The following is a 17,017-nucleotide window of genomic DNA, read 5'->3' as shown; positions in this document are numbered from 1 at the left end:
TATTCCCCATTCTTAGGGTCTAACCCTAGGGATGAGATGAGTACGTTTGTTACTGGGGTTGCCGACCTAGTGAATGAAGAATGTCATACATCCATGCTCCACGTGATATGACCCTATTTAGACTCATGGATTATACTTAATCCATTGTGGAGTCTAAGATTTGTAGGATTTCTAGAAACTTGAAGAAAAGTGGGTCAAATGATCAAAGACAACCTAGGTTCAAGTAGAAGGTTTCAACTCAAGCTGAACCTAGGGGTGCTAAGGTGAAACTTGAGAAAGGTAGTGGTTCCCAAGTTGGCGAGCCTACATGTGCTACTTGTGGAAAGAGGCACTGTGAGGAATGCCTATTGGGTACCGGGATTTGATTTGGCTGTGTTAAAGATGGAGAAAAGTGAGGGATTTTCTTACTAGAGAGGCTAAGCAAGTTCTTCCTAATACTTTGGTAAATGATGCTCCAAAGGAAAATCGTTTCTATGCATTCTAGACTAGGGGATCAAAGACGGATTATGGTAATAATGATGATGGTAAGTTATTATATTTATTTCTTTAGTGTTATGAGTTCATTCTAAATGGGGGAATATTTTTAGTAGATGGGCTAGATAGTCATAGAAGCATGTATCATATGCATGGTGTTTAGGACTCTTGTTGGAATTGAATTTTATTGATTCCTTGCATTGTGTATTTCGTATTATTATTATTATGTGTAAAATGAGTTTATATGGGTTTTTATTACATATTAGCATGTTCATATCCTCAATTGTCTAAATGTTGCATTTTTGGAATTTTGAAGCATGTTCACTGCCAAGAAATTTAGCTAACTATAACATTTTTAGAAAAAAATTGGCTAATTTGTTCTTTGGTTGAAAATTTCTGCAATGTGCACAGAAATTACGCATATCAGCATGATAATGAATATAAAATGATGTTTTGCTATTTGGAATGAAGGATGTGAGTCTTACGTCATGATGAGTCGTAGATTTATTTCTAACTTCTTGTTGTGTTATGAATCTCTTGATTATGCAAAATTGATATTTTCTCCTAAATTGTGCATTGTGAAATGTATTATGTGGTATATTTATGAGTTGTTACTTCAATCTCTACTCTTGGATGTTTTCAGAGTGTGGCAAGTGTCATTCGAGGACGAATGTTTTCCAAGTGGGGGAGATTCTCATACCTCTAAAAAATATAGGTGAAACTAGAGCCTAAAATGTTTCTCATTGGGGTTAAGGTCCTAAAAAATTTATAATGACGTAATGAGGAAGAGTATAATGATTTAGGTGAATTAGAAGTGAAGCGTCAAGGGAAGACCAAGTTGGTCGACAACTAGTCACCTATTTTCTTCGTGTGTGTTTTATGTTCTTATGATCCTTTCATGATATTATGAGGTCTTTATATGAGTTAGAACAGTGTTTATAGGAAATGTGTCAAGTTTCATGATGTTTTGAGGTCAAACGTTCAAGAACGTCCATGACGTTTGAAAGGTTTGCTTGAAACGACCTTATTTGTCTTAGGATGTTTCATCGAGTTTTATGTTTTCATTTTTGATTAAATTGATGTGAGAGTTCCTATAATTGTAAACTAGAATATTCAAGTTGGAAACGTCTTGACCAAAGTTCCCAAGTACTAACCAAGGGTCCTTCAGGAAGGACCTATCAAGGTGGCCAAAACTACCTAAGGCTGTGACAACCGGGGTGCATCCTTAGAATTAACATGGCGTATTTACCTCTCGGAGGTCCTATACAATCCCATAGTTATCATTCAGCGCATTGATATAGTTAATAATTCTGAATATTTAAATTTTTTCATAGTACATCATACGCTAGAAACTTTACTTCACACACACACACACACACACACACACACACACACAAACACACACACACACACACACATATATATATATGTATGTATATATATATATATATATAACAGAAGTCATAATACATATTTAGACCTTAAGCCTCTTTGACATCTTAGAATCAACAACATTAAATTACATTAAGGACACGACCCTTAAAACATAAACATAAACACAACCTTATACACTTCACATAAATACATGAGTTGGAGATCCTTGAACTTAAGGATTCCTTTCATTGATCTTGGGGATCATCTATCAAGCTCTTCACAATTTAAGACATAAATTCAAAACCCATAACCTACAATTTGTTTAAATATAATATAGAATGGGATTAGTACAAGAATGCACGAAGTATGAAAACTATGCAAAAACATGCATTTAAAAGGGACATTTCGTTTAAATCATACTTCATGCCTTTTTGAGTAAATCTTCATAAATATTTTATACAATATCATTTATATAATTCACATACTTCATATAAACATTTTCAAAAGATCAAATAATACATAATATCAGGTATATAATTTAAGTCATAATTGAGTTACAGTACCGTAAATTCTTTCACGTTTACCATGCACATTATTTTCTTTTATTCATTCACTTCCCAAGTAACTCTCTAGTGATAACTGGTTCAATGTATCACCTTAAGGTCACAAGAAATCATTCATATAACCTACATAAGTCATCGTATATCATCATAAAAGTACAATCTATCAAATTCATATTTAGGTTAAGCTGTTAGGAACATTATAGTAAGCTACACCAACTTACACCTATAGTGACTTCAATTCACCTACATCATCATTGGACCTTGTTCATGACCCGAATCTTCGTCTACTAGCGCAATGAACATGTGAAGACACATAACCCACACCTGCTTAGTAAACCCTTCGTTAGGCAACACACCTTAGCACTCAATTCATAATTAAACAGGCAAGTGATAGCAACTTCATTCATGTCAATACAAGACCTTCATCATATAATTATTTATACCAACATAATGCATATAAGGATAAGATCACATCTCATAGATTCATAACATGCACATATTCATAATAAGTAGACAAATACTAGCATACAGTGCATATGGACATACTCGTAAACACACACATTAGGTCATCTTCCTAGGACTTCCTAAGGAGCTACTTGTGCAATGTATAGATGGGTTCATTACTTCCACTTATCCTAAGTAAACTCTATTATTTCCTCCTAGTTAGGATTCTATTCATTTACATCCACTGTCCATTTTACTTTTGGGAAACGATAGCCTTAATAGACACTAAGACCATGGTGCTAAACATGGAATTTGGTGTTGTAGAATCTTACACCAATTGAAGGTGTTCCTATCTAGACAAATAAGAACATTAAAACATGCTAGCATATTAAGTGATATTAAATTTCTAGATCCTATGTTATAAGCATAGTTATGGAACTTTGAGGCATATGTAAAAACCCTCTTGATGCAAAGATGGGACATTATGGTTATTCACTTATGGAATGTCTATTTATGACTATTGAGACATTGTTGTTATCTACCTAATGATATTTATGGTAGACCTTCCTTTCCATATTGGAAAGGGACACACACTCATATTAAAGTTCACTCTGTGCTAACCTAAGTTCCCTTTGCTAAAAGCCTTCATTAAAATTACTTTATAAAATATAGGGTAAGGAGATTCATCCCCCCATATTCTTAGATCATAGGTCACAAATGAATGCTCATCAACCTAAATCATGTGAGAAGATCCTTTCATTGACATAGCATATGCATTGTCACTATCTAGTTTAGGATACACTTGACCACACCTTTCAAGGCTCCTCTATTGACTAGATCATCATTCATGTGTGTGTATATAAATATGTTAGCAAACCTTTCACATAACTTAAAATGTTACACATATACATATATCAATGCATAAGTCTATATATGTACCTATATGAACATCCTTTCATATCAACACTCCAACGCACTATGAACATTCATACTTCATCATATCACATACTTAACATCATAGAATATAATTTATACTCATAATGTGTTCATACAATTCGATGCATGTCCTTAGAAGACTAACCTAGGAACTATCTCATCAAGCTGCACATGTGCATTGCATAATCAAAGTCCCATACCCTTGCCTATGCTAGTACATCTATCAATTCATCCTAGTGAATGATACATCATACAACATCATTGAATGAATAGCATAGCATAAGACTCATTTCTTTAAGACTTACAATATTCTTATAGTAAGCTTTAGTCTTTTTGTACTTATCTTAGCTTTACATCACATAGAGCATTATAAGAGCCCATCATATGAAGAAAGTACACATAACCTTAACATAGCAATTTACATGCTCATAAAAATAGTAAAATCACCTAAATTCACAACTAAAGAAGAAGACTAGGAACAACTTACACATAAAGTGTTCATCATAACCACTCCTTCTATTAATCATTATTTTCCCTTCAAGTCCAAGTCACAATTAAAATACTCAGCATTCGTAATTCATCATTGCTAATGTTACTTTTATGGTCCTCTATTTGCAGGGCTACAATGCAAAATCTAATAAGGATGCCATTCCTTCTAGAGAATTAGTTAGTGCTCATATTACAAGGGTTCAATGTTATTTAAGAAAATTATTATTTCACACACCAATTAGAACGATAAAAGAACTATAAAAGAATTTTTTAGTTGTGTTAGGGAACTTACTTTTTATGTGAAATAAATTGTAACATCTCTTTTATTGAAAGAACGAGGAAGAGCTTGATTTTGAAAGAGTCATTTTCAGAGTAAATGAAAATACAGAAATTTGTATAAATTAGGTTAAGAATGAGTTTTGACCAACTTCAAACAATCATAAAGCCAAGCTTAAGATGTTTTACGTGTATTTCAAAATACCGCATGAAAGATCGTTGAATTATATTTCATACTTTTGCCGAGTTTACATGATTCTGAGTTTGTATGAGTGAGATATTCCCTTCAAAAGATGGGTTGTTTGAATAAGGAAAGTCCAATAAGAATTTCAAAAGGGTATTATGGTCTTTTCCGTAACCTATTTTACTATAATTTTAGGAGTTCAGTAAAGATTAAACGAGAATTACATCAGTCTAGACTTTTGGAAATTCACGGTAGTGCTTTGCGAAAAGAGAAAAGAGATGAAAGGAGAAGAAAAACTCAAGATTCCCCAAGATCGTCTGATTTGGTTCTGGATTTGCAAAGGATTTAATCCTACAAGGTATTTGTGACTTTGATAACGTTAAATTTATTTTCTCACGTGCCAAACCTATTTATTTCAATGTAAACAAATCCTAAAAAGATTGATCGGGGTCCTTAAATTGCTTTCTATCATGAATTTGTTGAGATTGAGGAGTTTTTGAGAGTTAATGTTGATTATTAATGTTACAATGAGTTTGGCTATTGTGTATATGATTTGTGTACATGAATCAAAAATAAATTTGAGAAAAAGAATTGGATTAAACCGATTTAAGGTTCAAAAACAAGAAGAAAATTCGCTAGAATCTCAGTGGGTGATGCCGACGCGGCGCGCCTCCATGTCGCCAGCAAGGCTAGGGAAGCAAGCAAGAAAGTCTAGGGAAGCGCGCCTGCACTGAACTATAAAAGGTTCTCCGATATGAATGATCTTGCATGGCACGCCAGAAGTGCGCCAAGGTCGTCCGCCCTAATCCTTTTTCGTCATTTAGACGATTTAATTCGTTAAAGTGTACTATCATCTTAAATCGATTCTAATAAATCTTAGCAACTTCTAAACATCTAGAAATCATCCAGAAATATAAATCATAACCTTACATCCATAAAAATCGAATTGAATTAACGTTAACAGTCTAGTTGAGAAGTTATGAATCAAGTCAAAGAAGTTCATGAAATTTTGAAAAGTCTTTCAATTTTTTAAAAAAATTATGTTTTGAGTAAAGCAAGAATGAACGAGTTGAGTTCATTTCTTAATATATTATACGGGAACTAATTACTCCCAAAAGTGAGAAATATTATCACATTTGAGCGAGAATGGGAAACACTAATTTTCGAGAGAGATTTTAAGCTACGTTTTTGAGTAATTATTTCTCAATATGAAGTAAAAGCGGTCGCATCAAGTAAAGAACCCAACTAGTGAGGTTGGGATCGTTCCCACGAGCAAAATGGTTCTGACTTAGCTTTATTCGATTATTACTTCTATTTAGTCAATTATTTCTCGAAAATAAGTAACTAAAATGGAATTTGATGACTGAAATTAAATAGATAAATTAAAGAAAACAAGTGAAAGGTTTTAGTAGTAGAGTTTTATCAAGAAATGAGAGTAACTACGGCATAAGTTTTTCCCCACAGGCTCCTAACTCGGTAATTCTAGCTATAACAATCCTTTCCTACTATATTGCATACAAAGTGATAGGTGAAGTATCTTTATATTCTTGGTCCAACATCTAGAGAATTTCACTCCGCAGATTGGTCCGGCTACGTGTGTTGCTTTACTAGACACTATATTTACCTCATATTAAGTAGGTTATTCGATATTTGACTAAGTTGTTACTTCTTACCAACCAACACTAGCCTATTAGATAGTATACACTAAATCTATGTTGATACTTCTCTCTACTTGATACACATTCAAATCTGATTCAATAATAACCGGCAAAGTGTAATCTTTTCCCAAGAATACATACCTCAGATGAGGTACTAGAGTCTTAAGTTATAATTTTGGAGGCTCCTCAATAGACTATTTCATGGGTAGAGATTCACGATGTTGCATATTTATCTCAAATTTCTTTTGTTAAAACTAACATTACCTGTATCAAGTGTCGCGACAAATTACCCATACTCTTCAATGCCATCACTATCAAAATGCATGATCACTGCCGCCAATGCTTCGACCCGAAACGCTTTTCATTTTCTACCTCATATGACTCTTCAACTCTGTAGGGTATAGCAGATACCTATTGGAGCTCACCACTCTGCCTCATGGACCTACAAATGTTTAAGGTCCCTTTTTCATTGTTCAACCGGAATTTCAATTGACCCTTTTCCGTATAAACCAAGGATCTACCCGTAGCAAGGAATGGCCTCTGATTAATAATAGACACCTCAAAATTGACCTCACAATCAAGAATCAAAAAATCAGCTGGAAATATGAACGACTCCACTTTTTCTAGAATATCGTGGAGTATAACAGTACGCCTTTTTATAAATCGATTGGCAATCAGTGGCCGCATTGCAGTGGGCTTTGGTTCACCCAAACCCAACTTCTTGTAAATTGAGATGGACATTATATTTATGCTTGCCTCAAGATCACATTATGCTTGAGCTAAATTTAATAACCCGATTGTACAAGGAATAGTGAAAGCACCCGCATCTTCTTTTTTTGTACTAGAGATCTTGTAGCAATAGCACTATAGTGCTGCATTCTATCATCATCCTCAAAAGTAACTGATATTTTCTTTATAACCAAATCGTTCATGGACTTTGCATAACCTGGAATTTGTTCAAGAACTTCTACGAAAGTGAAATTGATAGAAAGTTTATCCAATATCATTATAAAAACGCCGGTATTTACCATTCTTGGTGTTTTTTACTAACCTTTGTAGGAAAGAAGGTGGTGTTCTAAGCATGGGGGTCACCTTTTGGGGCACCTCAACATCTTTTACCGTTTTATCTTCTAACTCACCATTGACCTCAACCAGCAAATCGTCATCTCTCATCACTTTATCTAAACCACACGGCATAGGTGGTTCAATGGTTTGCTTACCACCCCTAGTAGTGATTGCAATACTATGCACATCATTTTTCATAGTTTGGACATTGTTGCTAGGGAGAGGTACCGGCTGCTGCGTGTTAACAATTGTAAAGAATTGAGGTATTTGAAACTCAAGATACTTAATCAAGATTGCATGTGTATAAGTTTTTTAACTTATACCCACTAAGTCATTCCTTAACTCTGTAGTGTGATGATCACTAGCATCGAACTTCCTCATCATTTTATGAATCATATCCTCAACTCGCGCCATATTACCTCCTCCATCCCTGGGAGAAACTTCATGATTTTGAAGTAGAGCATAGGGCCAACTCCTATCATTGTTGTTAACATAGTTACCTTGGTTGAAGTTTTTGTTGCTATTGTAATTTCCATATCGTACATAATTAACCTCGAAGAAAGAATTACCATTGTTCTGACCTTGGTTTCCTTGACCTGGGCGCTGATTCTCCTGATTGGAGCCTTGGGCGTTCATTCAAAAAACCCCTGTCTAATCATTCACCGCATAGGAGTCCACCTCATAGTAATATTCATCATTTGGCGTGGTGGTTTAGGCAAGTACTTCACCACATTAACCTTTTACACACCCCAAGCAACATGTTTCAACAAAAACCAAAGCTAAGTTAAAATTTGATCCATCTCCTCACGAAGATCATCTGTGACTGAGTTTAGTACGAATTGGAATGTTAAGGTGTTTCTCCTAGTATCTGACTTCCTAGTACTCCAAGCTTTATTATTTTAGGAGAGTTTCTTTGAATTTTAAGCAATCTCGGCATAAGTATACTCCCCATAAGAATAACCCGCTATCTTATCCAGCATATCTTTGTTATTATCATATTGTCCCCGATATAAATACTATTTCAAAGACTCATCAAATATGAGGTGATAAAGGACACTTCGCAAGAATAAAGTGAACCTATATTAAGAACTTCTAACTTACTCTCCCGTTAGTGCCACAAAGTTGTTTACTCTATCTATGTAATTTAGTTTCTTAGACACATGGTAGTAGCGTGCTAAAAAACATCCCTCAATTGAGTCCAAGTAAAGATTGAGTTAGGGGGAGCTCAGTAAACCAGATAGAGAAATCTTAGCCTTATTACATCCAGATTAACATCGGTCCTTCTTACACAGCTTTTGCACAGTGCCCTACCTTAGCGATGTGGGCATGTGGATCCTCACAAGATATCTCTTAAAACAAACCTTTGGTAGGAAGCATTTTCATTAGAGTACTAGTTACCACAAAAGTGTGTCTATGTTGTAGAGGGGCAAGACAAGTGGCCCATCAAAGTCTGCGATATTTCCACAGCCCCTATAGTACTCTTGAGGGAGTGGAGCCAGAGATTGTGTCCATATTTAAACTTCACCACAAATATAAGGTAATAGAGGGCCATGAGCGTGGACCAATAGTGGTATTTGCGGGTCGACCTCATCATCTAAGATGCCAAAATTCTAAGTCATTATTCTTCAAGTACGCTCTTGTTTGGAGTCAAGTTAAATTACGGGTATTCCTATACTCCCTGTGTTTGGCATATAAGGAAGTTAGACCTGCAGGAGACAAAAACAAAAAGAAAAAGTAAAATTTGGAAAATGTTGACTAATCTTTGGTAATAAGATTAAAGTTAATCTAAAAACCACTTTCCTCGGCAGCACCACCAAAATTTGATACACTCAAATTTACTTCTCAAAACAAATTAAAAGCGGCCGCATCATGTAAAGAACCCAACTAGTAAGGTTGGGATCTTTTCCATGAGGAAAATGGTTCAGACTTCACTTTATTCTATTATTACTTATATTAAGTTAATTATTTCCCGAAAACAAATAACTAAAGGGTTTTTATTAATGAAACCAATTAGCTAAATTAAAGTAAACAAGTGACAGGTTCAAGTATTGCAGTTTAAAAAAGTAATTTGAGTAACTAGGGCGTAAGTGTTCCCCGCAAGCTCCTAACTCGGTAATTGTATTTCTAACAATCCTTTCCTAGTATCTTGCATGCAAAGTGATAAGTAAGGCATCTCTAATTCCTTGTTCCGGCATATAGAGAATTTCACTCTACAACTTGGTCCGGCTACATGTGTTTCTTTATTAAACCTTATTTTTACCTTATATTAAGGATCATATACCATATTTGAATAAGTTGTTACTTCCTACCAACCGACACTAGCCTATTAGGTATTATACACTAAATCTATGTTTATAATTTTTTTCTTATTATCTACCTCCTTGGTCCGGCAAGTAGCAAGAAGGTGAGTTCTAACGTTGGCCATATGTTAAAAAGACTTCTAAGCAAAATAATTATCAATATATGCAAGACAATACTCTAGAATCATTATTTTAGCTAGGTTTTATCATGTTATTTACCCATGGTTCGCAGAATCCTAGTTGTGGAGTTTAGTTACTCACGCTAATAATCACACAATTCATAATAATAATGTGAGAATTCATGCACTTACTTTGATGAGAATGAACAAAATGCAGAAATTTACTTAAATAAATCACTAGAAACCAATAATCGATTCCGGTAAAGTAATATCAAATCCCAAAATCGACAATTCAATACTAAGACAATAAAAATTGAAATAATCCAAGAGTCTAACACCAAAATAGAGGTTTTACAGACTTTTTATAAGAAAAAAAACCTAATAAAAGAGGGAAATCAATTTATGCAAAAATCTGCCCAAAACGCGTCTGAGTCGACAACCATAGTGACGGACTGTCATCGACATGACAGACCATCGAGGTCTTCCATCGCTCCATACTTTGCTCTTTTTCTATTGCTTTTCTTCATTAACTCTCTGTTATCATTGACGGACAGGTGTGACAGACCGGTGCAAGCACAATGGATTGTCGAGGGGCTTTGTTTCACAACATGTAGAATATTTTGAAGCTGGGTACTGGGACTACTCTCTGTTAGCATTGAGGAATGTGCAGGATGGACCATCGTGGCTATGACACTCCGTCGTGATATTTCGCAGTCCCACACTTTGTCAAAATTCCCCAACTTCCTTCACCACCCACTATGTTCTCACGACGGTTGACCCCTATAAACCTTTACAGTCACGATGGACCGTTGAGGCGTCCGTAAGTTATCACTTCTGTAATTTCAACTCAAAATCTTCGCGTTCTCCTCTGGATAGATTTCCTTGAAATAAATAGAAAACTACATCAAAAATCAATACAAAAAGGCTTTTGACACACACTAAACTTAAGGAAAAGGCACTGAAAGTATCGTGAAACCACAACACATCAGTATATTTTTTAGGAGTAGTATTGATCACTTGTTATAGGGACTAAGTTCATAATGACTAAATTCCCCAAACCATCTAAAAATCAAGGGTAGTACATAATCATTCATTTTAGATGACTAATTAAGTGGCCTTTAGAATAGACTAGAGGATCCACTAAGTTATGGAGCTCTATATGACGATAAAGAATAGGAAAGTTTTGGCGCTGTGGGCAAGACATTTTTCACCACTTAGGTTAATAATGGTTGTTGTCGGTTAGAGAATCTTTCAAAATATTATATTAATTTTAGGTAATGGAGTTTTATTGCATCTGTTAAACATGTTGTGTTAACAAGTATTATTTTAAATGTTTTGTATAAAGTGTAGTTCGTTTGTTGTTTTTACTTTGCATTTGAGTTAAGTATTAAGGAGCACAGTAAGACCAAAGTAAGTATTTCTTTCATATTCCTCAAGCTTATGTTATGTTTAGCTTACCAACTTTCATTCTTGTACATTCAATTTACTAATTTCAGTTGGCGTGCATCATATTGTTATGTAAACACAGGTTACCTAGATTAGCATCCAGTGCCTCATTGATCGACTTGTGAACTCAAAGACTGTTGGTGAGCCTCTTAACTTCTATAGGCTCCTTTTTACATTTATTTCTACTTTTCAGTAGTTTGGATGGTTAGGGGACTCTTTCTGACATCCCTCTTTGTTTTATAGGTTTCATAGGTAGATAGATATAGTTCATTAGTCGAGTTGATTTCAGTGATATACGTTCAATACTTGAGTTGCCATTGTGACAAAGTTTTTATCTCTTGACTTATTGTGTGACTTATATTTCTTATGTTTAGGTCTTTCGTTGAGTAAGTAAGCAAGACCAAGGGTCCCCATAGGCCAGTTATGGTTCTCGAGTGCCGACCACGTCTAGGTGTAGGTTCGGGGCATGACATAAATACATGCAAGTTATCCCTGATATATAGTATCAAGATTACCACATGTATTACCCTTGTGTTCAGGAGTATAAACCTATACCGAATTTATATTACTAGTTTAACCCATCGTAAACTTGGAATTGTCCATCAACATGTGTAAAGTTTGTGATAATTATTCTTCAATGTGAGGCTAGGTAATTCTTTGGAGGTCATGTGTAATGCAAATCTTCAACTTTACCTCCACTCACTTAGAATCGGTTTCATGCTCTATTATTAGAGAAATATGAGCCCCAGACTTACAGAGATCGTATTGAAGGACGAGCTTATGGCATTGGAGCAACATAATATGCCTCTAGTTGCTTATGAGGCCAAGTTCCATGCTTTATCTGGATATGCCATATAATTAGTGACTACTGAAGAAGAGAGGATTTGTCTAGTTTTTAGCATACAGAATTTTGAGTTACATGTATTGAATGTTCATATGACCTCAAAAGGAAAAAAGTTTTAATGAGGTGATAGAGTTTGTGAAGAAAGTGGAAAAGGTGAGGCGAGACGGTCAAGCTAAGGCATTGGCTATCAAATCCGTGAATTTTTATAATTTTCAAGGCTCCTATTCACGAGGATCAAGTAGACCAACACTTGCAGCCCAACAAATTCAGTGTGCTATGACCGCACATACATGTACTTGCTTTGTAAATCCACTTAAAAATTTACTTTAGGATAGCCATGGAGACCCGCCTTTGGCAGGCATCATGCCATGGTTTGATTGCACTTGTTATAACATTGGAAAACCTAGACATATGACGAGATAACATGTGTTAGATTTCATGCAGCAACTGTCTAGAGCAGGGGTACCCTGGGGAAATGGTATTAATGGTCGAGGGCGTCCACAAGGTGGGTGACGAGGTAATTAATGAGGTCATGGGGTAGAGGAAATGGTAACACAAGTAGGAGTAATGTGCGAAAAGGCAGCTAGGTCGCTCATAACAATGATAGAATTTAGTGTTATGCCTTTTAGGGCAAGACCGTGGTGGAGACGCGTGGTGTTGTGATCATATGTATTTTTCTTGTCGGTTACCAGATGGGTAATGTGTAGTTTCATCCGGTCTTTAATTTTTCATATATTTTTTTGAAATGTTCCTTATAGATTTATATCATTTATAATATACTTGATGCCCCGGTCCATTATACAACCCTTGTAAGAGAGTTTGTTATTGTTACCAATGTCTATTGTTTTATCTTTTTATAGGTTTTCAATCTTGGCTGATTTAGTGATTTTTGATATGAATAAATTTCATATAATCTTAGGAATGACATGGTTGTCCTCCTATTATGTTGTGTTAAATTGTAATGCTATGTTTTTAACTCTATAAATTCAAGAAATATAAATGTTAGAGACGGAAGGGGTGCACAAGTCTACGAAAGCTAAAATCATATCGTCCATTCAGCTAGAAAGCTTCTAGGGAAAGGTTGTTTGGCTTACTTGCCTCACATTTGGGACGTTTATGTTGAATTTCCCTCTGTTGAGTCTATTTATGTGGGGTATGAATTAATATAAGTCTTCCAAATTAATTTGCTTGGTATTCCTACGGATAGGGATATACATTGTTTGATTGATTTGAAGACTGGAACCCGTCCCATATCTATTTGTTAGTGTTGCATGACTGTTGCGGAAAAAGAGAGGTTAAATCTCAAATTATAAAGTTTCTTGATAAGGTATTTATTAGATCTAGTACTACCCCGTGTGGTGCCCCAGAATTTTTTGATAAGAAAAAAATATGGTTGTAGGAGGAAGTGTATACATTATCAACAATTAAATAAGGTAACCATTATGAATAAGTACCCATTTCCGTTAATAAATAATCATCTTGACCGATTGCAATGTGCATGAGTTTTCTCAAAAATAGATGTAAGGTGTGTCTACCATCAATTAAAAATTAGGTTTCAGGATGTGCCCAAGACAACGCTTAGGACCCGCTACGGTCTCTATGAATTCATAGTTATGTAGTTTTGTTTGAACGATACGCTAGAAGCATTTATGAGTTTGATGAATGGTGTATTCAAGTCATTTCTTGATTTTTTTGTTATAGTTTTTGTGGATTATATTTTGTTCTATTCGAAAAGTTATGAAGAGCATGTCGACCATCTCAGTATTGTTCTTGATTTTCTTGGGAACAAAAGGTTGTATGCTAAATTTTTGACGTGTTAATTCAAGTGGACTTTGATTGATTTTTTGAGGTTTAGATCCTCAAAAGATTGAGGCGGTTAAGAATTCTGTTTGGCCTAGCTATGTGATGGTAGTTAAGATTTTTGTAGGGCTTACTAGTTATTATCGTCCACTTGTGAAGAAATTTGCTTCTATTGTCATTAAATTAACATATTTCATAGAAAAAGAGATACCATTTGAATGTACAGAATATGTATGTAGATCTTTCATAAGCTCAAGACTCTTTCAAGCACTACACTTATTCTAGCATTACCGGGGGAAGATAAATATTTTATTAGTTTTTTGTGATGCTTTGTGTTCTAGGTTTGTGTTGGTGTTAATTCGAAATAATAATTTAATAAATTATGCATAAAGTCAATTAAAAGTGCATGAGAGAAATTATCCAACACATGATTCGTAGTCGGCAGTGGTGGTATTTGTTCTTAAAACCAGGGGACATTATCTCTATAGTTTTATGTGTGAGGTGTTTACTGATTGTCATTGTTTCAGTATGTGTTCACTCAAAAGGATTTTAATTCAAGACAAAAAGAAGGATGGAAATACTCAACGATAATTGTATGACAATGCAATACCATCTGGTCAAGGCGAATGTGGTGGCGGATGAATTAAGTCGAGAAGTGCTAAGTATGAGTAGTCTAATTTTCTTGAGTGTATCCTAGCGACCCTTGTATAAGGAAATACAAAATTTAGAGTCTAACTATAGAAAATTGGGCATATAAAAAAAGGCGGGGTGTTAGCTAGCCTGAAAGTAAGGGTGACGTTCATTTATAATATCAAGGTGAGCAATTTGATTCTGAAATTTTAATGGATTAAAGAAGAAGAATGTGATTGGTAAGAAACAAGGGATCATTATTGATGTGGAAGGTGTAATGTGTTTTAAATGATGAATTTGTTCTCCTCGAGTTTATGACTTGATTACAAATTGATTAGAGAATCACATGGTTCGCCATATTCTATCCATCTAAGTGTGACCAGGATGATTGACATTTGTGAATTTATTGGTGGCCGGGGATGGAAAAGAATATTTGATAGTTAGTCTCTACGAGTCAAAATTTCAATCAAGTATAGTATAAACATCAAAGGCTGGCGGGTGTGCTTCAAAGAATGCCAATTCCGGAATAAAAGTAGAAAATGATAGCCTTGGATTTCGTGGTTAGTCTTTCTAAGCCTTCAGGTATATTTAATTCTATTTTGGGTAGTAGTTGAAATATTGACTAAGTTATCCCATTTATTCAGGTAATAATATATTATAATTCTAAGCAATTTGCTATGGTGTATGTGAAAGAGATAGTGAGGTTGCATGGGGTGCCAATTTATATCATCTTAGACGTGGTACCTGATTCACATCCATGTTTTAGAGGAACTATCATGGTGATTTAGGTAAACAACATACTTTAAGTACCGCCTTCTATTTCTTATAGACGGGCAATCGGCAAGGACCATTCGAGTGTTAAAAGACATGTTTAGGGCATGAATAATTTATTTTGGAGGGCATTGCGATAAATTTAAGTTTTTTTGAGTTCTCCTATTATAATAGTTATCACTCCAACATTGATGTGGAGACATTTGGGTCACTTTATGGAAGATGATGTAGATCACCCATACGATGGTTTGAGATTGGAAATGTGAAACCTTTAGGGGTAGATTTAGTGCAGGATACTCAAGATAAAGTGAGGAGTATTCATCTTAAGCTTCTAGTAGTCAATATTAGACAGAAGATGTATGCGAATTATTAGTGTCATGACACGAGCCTACACATCAAAAGTTATACAACATATGATACTCTTAAAATCCTTATACAAGCCACATAACATTCCTAATATACGACATAAGAAAATTGTACTGAATTTAAAACCTTTAAGATTCGTACTAATGAAAACATTATTTAAAATTGGGAATCTCTAACCAGTTTTACATGGGTATCTATTACAACTTGAAACAAAAATAGGGTCACAACCCTTCAGCATAGTCAGAAAAACAAAATAAGAAGAAAGAAGCTACTACAGACTCATATATCCTTGAATCTTGATGACTCAATAAAGACTAGAGAATAGTCAATTAAAGCTTTTCTTCCTAAAAAAATATTCTTATGATCTGAAACCTACAATTTGTAAAAATGGTTAAGAAATATGGGTTACCATGAAAAAATATATTAAGTATGATAGTCATGCAAAAATCATGATAAAAGGACATTTTGGTTTAAGACCATGATCTATGCCAATTGATAGTAAAATGATGAACGTCAATATAAAAGGCATAAGATAGAACCCTAATCTACATATAAACAACAATGTCACATTCAAACCATTACCTTAGGAAACCCTAAGATATACTTGTGAAATGTAAGAACGACGTCCCATACTTCATTCATATTAGCTACTACTTTGATCCCACTATAAATTCCTACAAAAGAAAAACATTTTGCAACGGATATTAGTGACAAACACTATTCTATTAATATATAATGACAGATTTGCGACGGAATAACTATTTTTGTTGCAAAATTAATAAATAATATTTATACTGATAATACTGCAAAAAATTACTTCGGAATATATAAACGGTCGGTAAATATTAGCTACAAAATTTGGCTACTAATTTTTCCAATGAATTTAGGAATAAATTATTGGTGAAAAATTCGACTAATATTGGGCAACGGAATTAGTTAACAAAAAAAGTTGCTAAACTATCAAATATATTTTTTATAAAAATTATATTATATAGAAACGAAAATATTTGTCAATATAATTTTTCTAAATACATATATTTTTTTGAAAGCGATGGATTTTAGAATCCGTCCACTAATTCCGTTGCAATCTCCAATTTCAAATTTCCATTACTCTAATTTAATCTGATCCGTCCATCATAATTTATCAAACTCCAAGAGTTCATCTCATCCGCTCATTCGAATTTATCAATGATCCTGATTTAAGACTTTTGTTTTCCCATTTTATACAAAAAAAACCCCAAATCCCTAATTTTGTTCATTCTACTCCTCTCATCTCCA

The sequence above is a fragment of the Solanum lycopersicum genome, chromosome 8 (genome assembly GCF_036512215.1).
Source record: "Solanum lycopersicum chromosome 8, SLM_r2.1".
Taxonomy (NCBI): domain Eukaryota; kingdom Viridiplantae; phylum Streptophyta; class Magnoliopsida; order Solanales; family Solanaceae; genus Solanum; species Solanum lycopersicum.
Note: the sequence above shows the minus strand (reverse complement) of the source record.